General features: G+C 48.5%; 1 long non-coding RNA gene and 1 other non-coding gene across 4 annotated transcripts; both read left to right on the top strand.

Annotated features, from left to right (window-relative positions):
* The first annotated feature begins 288 nt into the window (after positions 1-288).
* Positions 289-3,438, top strand: LOC147629154 (uncharacterized). Of its 3 annotated transcripts, none has more exons than XR_015267913.1 (3): positions 365-873; positions 951-2,842; positions 2,947-3,438. It is a non-coding gene; the product is annotated as an uncharacterized LOC147629154 (long non-coding RNA). The 3 variants fall into 3 exon arrangements; XR_015267914.1 differs by having other exon boundaries at positions 366-1,025; positions 1,109-2,842; XR_015267912.1 differs by having other exon boundaries at positions 289-2,842.
* Positions 335-496, top strand: LOC147629155 (U1 spliceosomal RNA). Its single transcript, XR_015268036.1, has one exon. It is a non-coding gene; the product is annotated as a U1 spliceosomal RNA (small nuclear RNA).
* Positions 3,439-4,495: the final 1,057 nt, after the last annotated feature.

The raw sequence follows: 4,495 nt of genomic DNA, 5'->3' as shown, positions 1-4,495 counted from the left end.
GCAGAGAGTCCACTCAGCCCAACGACGGTGCCACTTACCAATTTTGCCGCCAAACTTGGGTGGTGTGAGTACAGCGGTGATGTGGCCTTGTGTCACTGCCCCAGGGAGGGTACGTGATATGTGAAAGAAGATAAGGTGATGTGTGTCTTTTCCCCCGTGCATGTCCCACAAGATACTTGTAGTAGAGAGAGCTTAGCTTATTCCAAGCCTCGACTCTTTTTGAGGGTGGTCCAGACGCTTAGTGCTGCGCGTGTCGTGGGAAAGGTCCCTTAAGAGGTTGGCGTGGCTGGTCGAGAGGCGCCTACTAAACAGCGTCCACGCGCGGCTGGAAGGTATACTTACCTGGGCGGGGTCGATCGGTGATCAGGAAGGCCGATGGCCTAGGTTTGGCCTCTCCATTGCACTCCCGGACGGGTTGCACCCTAGCATCTCCCCAACGGGGAGAGTGCACGTCATAATTTGTGGTAGCGGGGGCTCGCGTTCGCGCGGCCCCCACCCAAAACAAAACTCCAAACCATGAAACCGCGCAGCAGTGTCGCAGGTCATGCCGGGGCTCTGATGTCATTTGGGCTACCGGCTGTGTTCGCATACCCTACGACGGAGAAGGAGACAGACCAGCCCTACGACGGAGAAGGAGACAGATCCCACCCTTTCCATGCTGCAGCTGCTGTTGTTGAGGCAAAAGGCGACATGAGCCGCAGCCATCCGTCATGGGATCTGTCAGCAGGAGGAGCCAGTGTGCACTTGACATGAAAGAATAGCCTCTGCCTTTCTAGTCTAGAGTTCTGTGATCTTACACTTCCTACCTGCTGCCAGTTACGGACAGCCACCTCGGCTAGCAGCACTGGACTGCGCAGGGGACTCCATCCACATGTTTGTTCTGAACCATTGCTGCTCTTGATTTTGTGTTCTCTCTTCCTGACATTCCTCTCTTGCTCTCCTTTTTACAGGATAAAGGAGGAGGCTTTGGATCATCGGTTTCCACCACAACCACACATGGCAGATTCATCCCTGGTCCCCCCCAGGTTCTCCTTCTTGCTTAGTTAGTTAGCCCCACACTTCATTGGCTGTGAGATCTCTCCCCTCATTTGAAGCTTCTCAATATCAGGAGGTGGATGGCACACACTGTCATATGGGGGGACGCAACAGTGAAGCAGCAGTCAGAGCAAGGGCCAAGCCTACAGCTGAAGGCGAAATTGCGAGGGAATCAAAGGACATGAGCATGGGGCATCTCTCTGTTTGTTGATCGTTTTTTTCCCATACACTCGTCGAAATTGTTTGTTGTAAACTTGAGCTTGGCTTGACACCATATTGGAGGAGATACTTGTGTGTGTGTGTGTGTGTGTGGGGGGTAAACTTGAGCTTGGCTTGCCACCATATTGGAGGAGATACTTGTGTGTGTGTGTGTGTTTGCGTAAGTCTTCCATTGCCATTCTCTCTTTAGACTCTGTTGGTCTACAATTGCTTAAACCCTAGCAAGTTCCCGCCATTCCATCTGTGTGTGTTGATTGTTTGGCTAGGGAAGCAGCCCGTAGAGTCAAGAGAGCACATCCGGGTTTGAAGAAAGTTCGATTTTGTGTTAGTTTGTCCCAAGGTTCTTGTGAACATTTATTTTGCAGCATCCCATGTATGTTGCCTGCATGACTAGGGTGGAACCAAGGGAACATGTAAGGGTTTGGGGAAAGTCTCTTTTACTACTCGGTACCATTTGTTTCTCTTTACAGGTGTGAAGGATTGCCCCTTGACCCATATGTTGACAGAGTAGATGGCTGTTAAGGCCCGCACGCAAGTCGAGCAGATGTTGGCTTTCCGTCAAGAGGTTGGTGCCTTGCGGGGCGGGAAATTTGGACCCACGGAGCTCGAACTCTGCATCCATTGTTGCCCGCCAATCCAAGCAGGAAGGCCACCACAAGCAAGAGGTGGACCAGCCTAAGCATGGTGAGCAACATTTGGAAGGTTGCTTTTGGTGGTTTTGGGAATGCTCGGGCTGGCATGAGCCCCAGCATGGGAGTCGTCATTCGGATGTATTCCGTGGACGGTCTTCATCATGGGATCCCTCCTTACCATGTTCCTTCTCTCCTATTTCATCACTTATATGTCACGGAGGGTCTGTAGGGATCCCAACCTCCTCTCACATGCAACATGAGGAGTGCCCCCCCAAGTTCAATGGAAAGATGGATGTTGAGGCAGTTACAAATTGGGTCAAGGAGATGCCTGTCAATCTTTCAACTGCGGGCAGTTCAGATGTAATAATCGTCGTCTTATCCCGACAACTTTCACCAGGATTATTTGCAGCATCATGCCATGGTAATTGGGGACGATTTCCATTGATTGAATTTACTAATCGAACAAACCATGTGCCCAACTGTGCTGAGTGCATGGAAAAGCTGGGTATTTCTGGCCAGTGGTTTCCCAAGGCTGTGGCGACGGAAGGAAGAAGTTTTCAGTCAGGGGACTAACACGAGTCTTCGGAGCCTTAAAGACCTGGGTGAAGGATCTTCGGTTTCACTGTCAATTTCTTCAATGCCCGAGTGCATTGCAAAAAGTCCATGGTGGACTTGGGTGGATGTACGGAGGAGTAATTATGTAAGTGTGCTGGTGGACTTGGGTGGATGTGTGGAGGAGTTTTTCTCCCAAGTTTTGTTTGGAAGTGCCGTTGCATGTCTTGGGCATGTGGCAAGTTTCCGATGGGAAAGCTCCTCCTCTGTTTTTCTTGTGTCTCGGATTCGCCTCCTTTGACATTAGCCAGAGATTCTGGTTGGGTGTAGCACATGGATATTTCCGTGGAGTTGGTGGATATTGGTCCGAGCATAGGGTGCTGAGGAGTTACTTGTGGATACAGGTTTGACTCAACAGTACTGAGGAGTGTTGTATGAGCAGATGCACTAGTGGATGTTTTTTTTTGCACCTTCTGTAAAGGAATTTCTCGGGTGTTCTCAATGACAGGTTTTAATTGGAGCTTCTAGAGGAGGATTCTCATTAATGGCAGGTACTTCCTCGGGAGGTGCTTGATTAGGTGTCTTCCGTGGAGATGCATTTACAAGCTTCTGTGCTTACTACAAGGCGAGGACTTAATGTTAGCTTCAAAGTAGGACACAAAATGGTCTCCCAGTGCATTGCAAAAAGTCCATGGTGGACTTGGGTGGATGTACGGAGGAGTAATTATGTAAGTGTGCTGGTGGACTTGGGTGGATGTGCGGAGGAGTTTTTCTCCCAAGTTTTGTTTGGAAGTGCCGTTGCATGTCTTGGGCATGTGGCAAGTTTCCGATGGGAAAGCTCCTCCTCTGTTTTTCTCGTGTCTCGGATTCGCCTCCTTTGACATTAGCCAGAGATTCTGGTTGGGTGTAGCACATGGATATTTCCGTGGAGTTGGTGGATATTGGTCCGAGCATAGGGTGCTGAGGAGTTACTTGTGGATACAGGTTTGACTTAACAGTACTGAGGAGTGTTGTCTACTTTTATGATTCATTCATCCATATGAGCAGATGCACTAGTGGATGTTTTTTTTTGCAACTTCTGTAAAGGAATTTCTCGGGTGTTCTCAATGACAGGTTTTAATTGGAGCTTCTAGAGGAGGATTCTCATTAATGGCAGGTACTTCCTCGGGAGGTGCTTGATTAGGTGTCTTCTGTGGAGATGCATTTACAAGCTTCTGTGCTTACAAGGCGAGGACTTAATGTTAGCTTCAAAGTAGGACACAAAATGGTCTCCCAGTGCTTTGGACTTTCAATTTCTTGGGTGAGACTGGAATGGAGTTTCTTGTGTGTTGCACCCATGTCTACTCTGTAGTGTCGTTTCAGTCTTAGTGGTGGGTAATCGAATGCACTTGCGGATCGGCCAGGCAGCCAACATCAGGGACTGGCTGCCCCAGACAATGGACATGATGGGTGCTAGCAATAGGTTGGGTGCTAGTAGCCTGGTTGGCCAGGCTGGAGAGGACATGCTGGTTGTGCGTGGACTAGTAGGCAGAAGGCAGTGGGTTGGGATGCAGAGCTGGCTGGGTGATAGTCAGCCTGCAGCAAAGAGCATGTCGGCTAATCCTTTAATAACTGTGGTCAATCAAGTAGACCCATAAAAGGGACCATAAAAGGCCCTATAAATAGGTGTGGCGTTTTCATCATCATGAGATATTCAGCCTTACATAGCAATCCAACAGCAAAGCAAGGGCCAACCATGCATTTGAAGGAAAAATCTATAGGAGATTGTGGACATCACATTTGTCATCAATTTGGCTGCATTTGTCAGTTTGTTGAGCATTTTGTATATCTGAGGGAGTCGTCGTACATTGTTTTGTTTGTTTATTGAACTTGATTTCTTGGGGATGCACATTTGATTGGAGTAGATACTTATTTGTCTGTTTGTGTTTGGATAAGCCTTCCACTGCGATTCTCTATCTGTTAACACTCTCACAGCAGTACTGGATTCTCTATCTGTTAACACTCTCACAGCAGTACTTTTTAGAGCTTAGGATTAGCTAGAATGTTTTTTTCTTTCT

The sequence above is a fragment of the Cibotium barometz genome, chromosome 18 (assembly GCF_041138505.1).
Source record: "Cibotium barometz isolate CiBa-2024 chromosome 18, ASM4113850v1, whole genome shotgun sequence".
Classification (NCBI taxonomy): Eukaryota; Viridiplantae; Streptophyta; class Polypodiopsida; order Cyatheales; family Cibotiaceae; genus Cibotium; species Cibotium barometz.
This window is presented reverse-complemented; position numbering and strand designations above follow the sequence as displayed.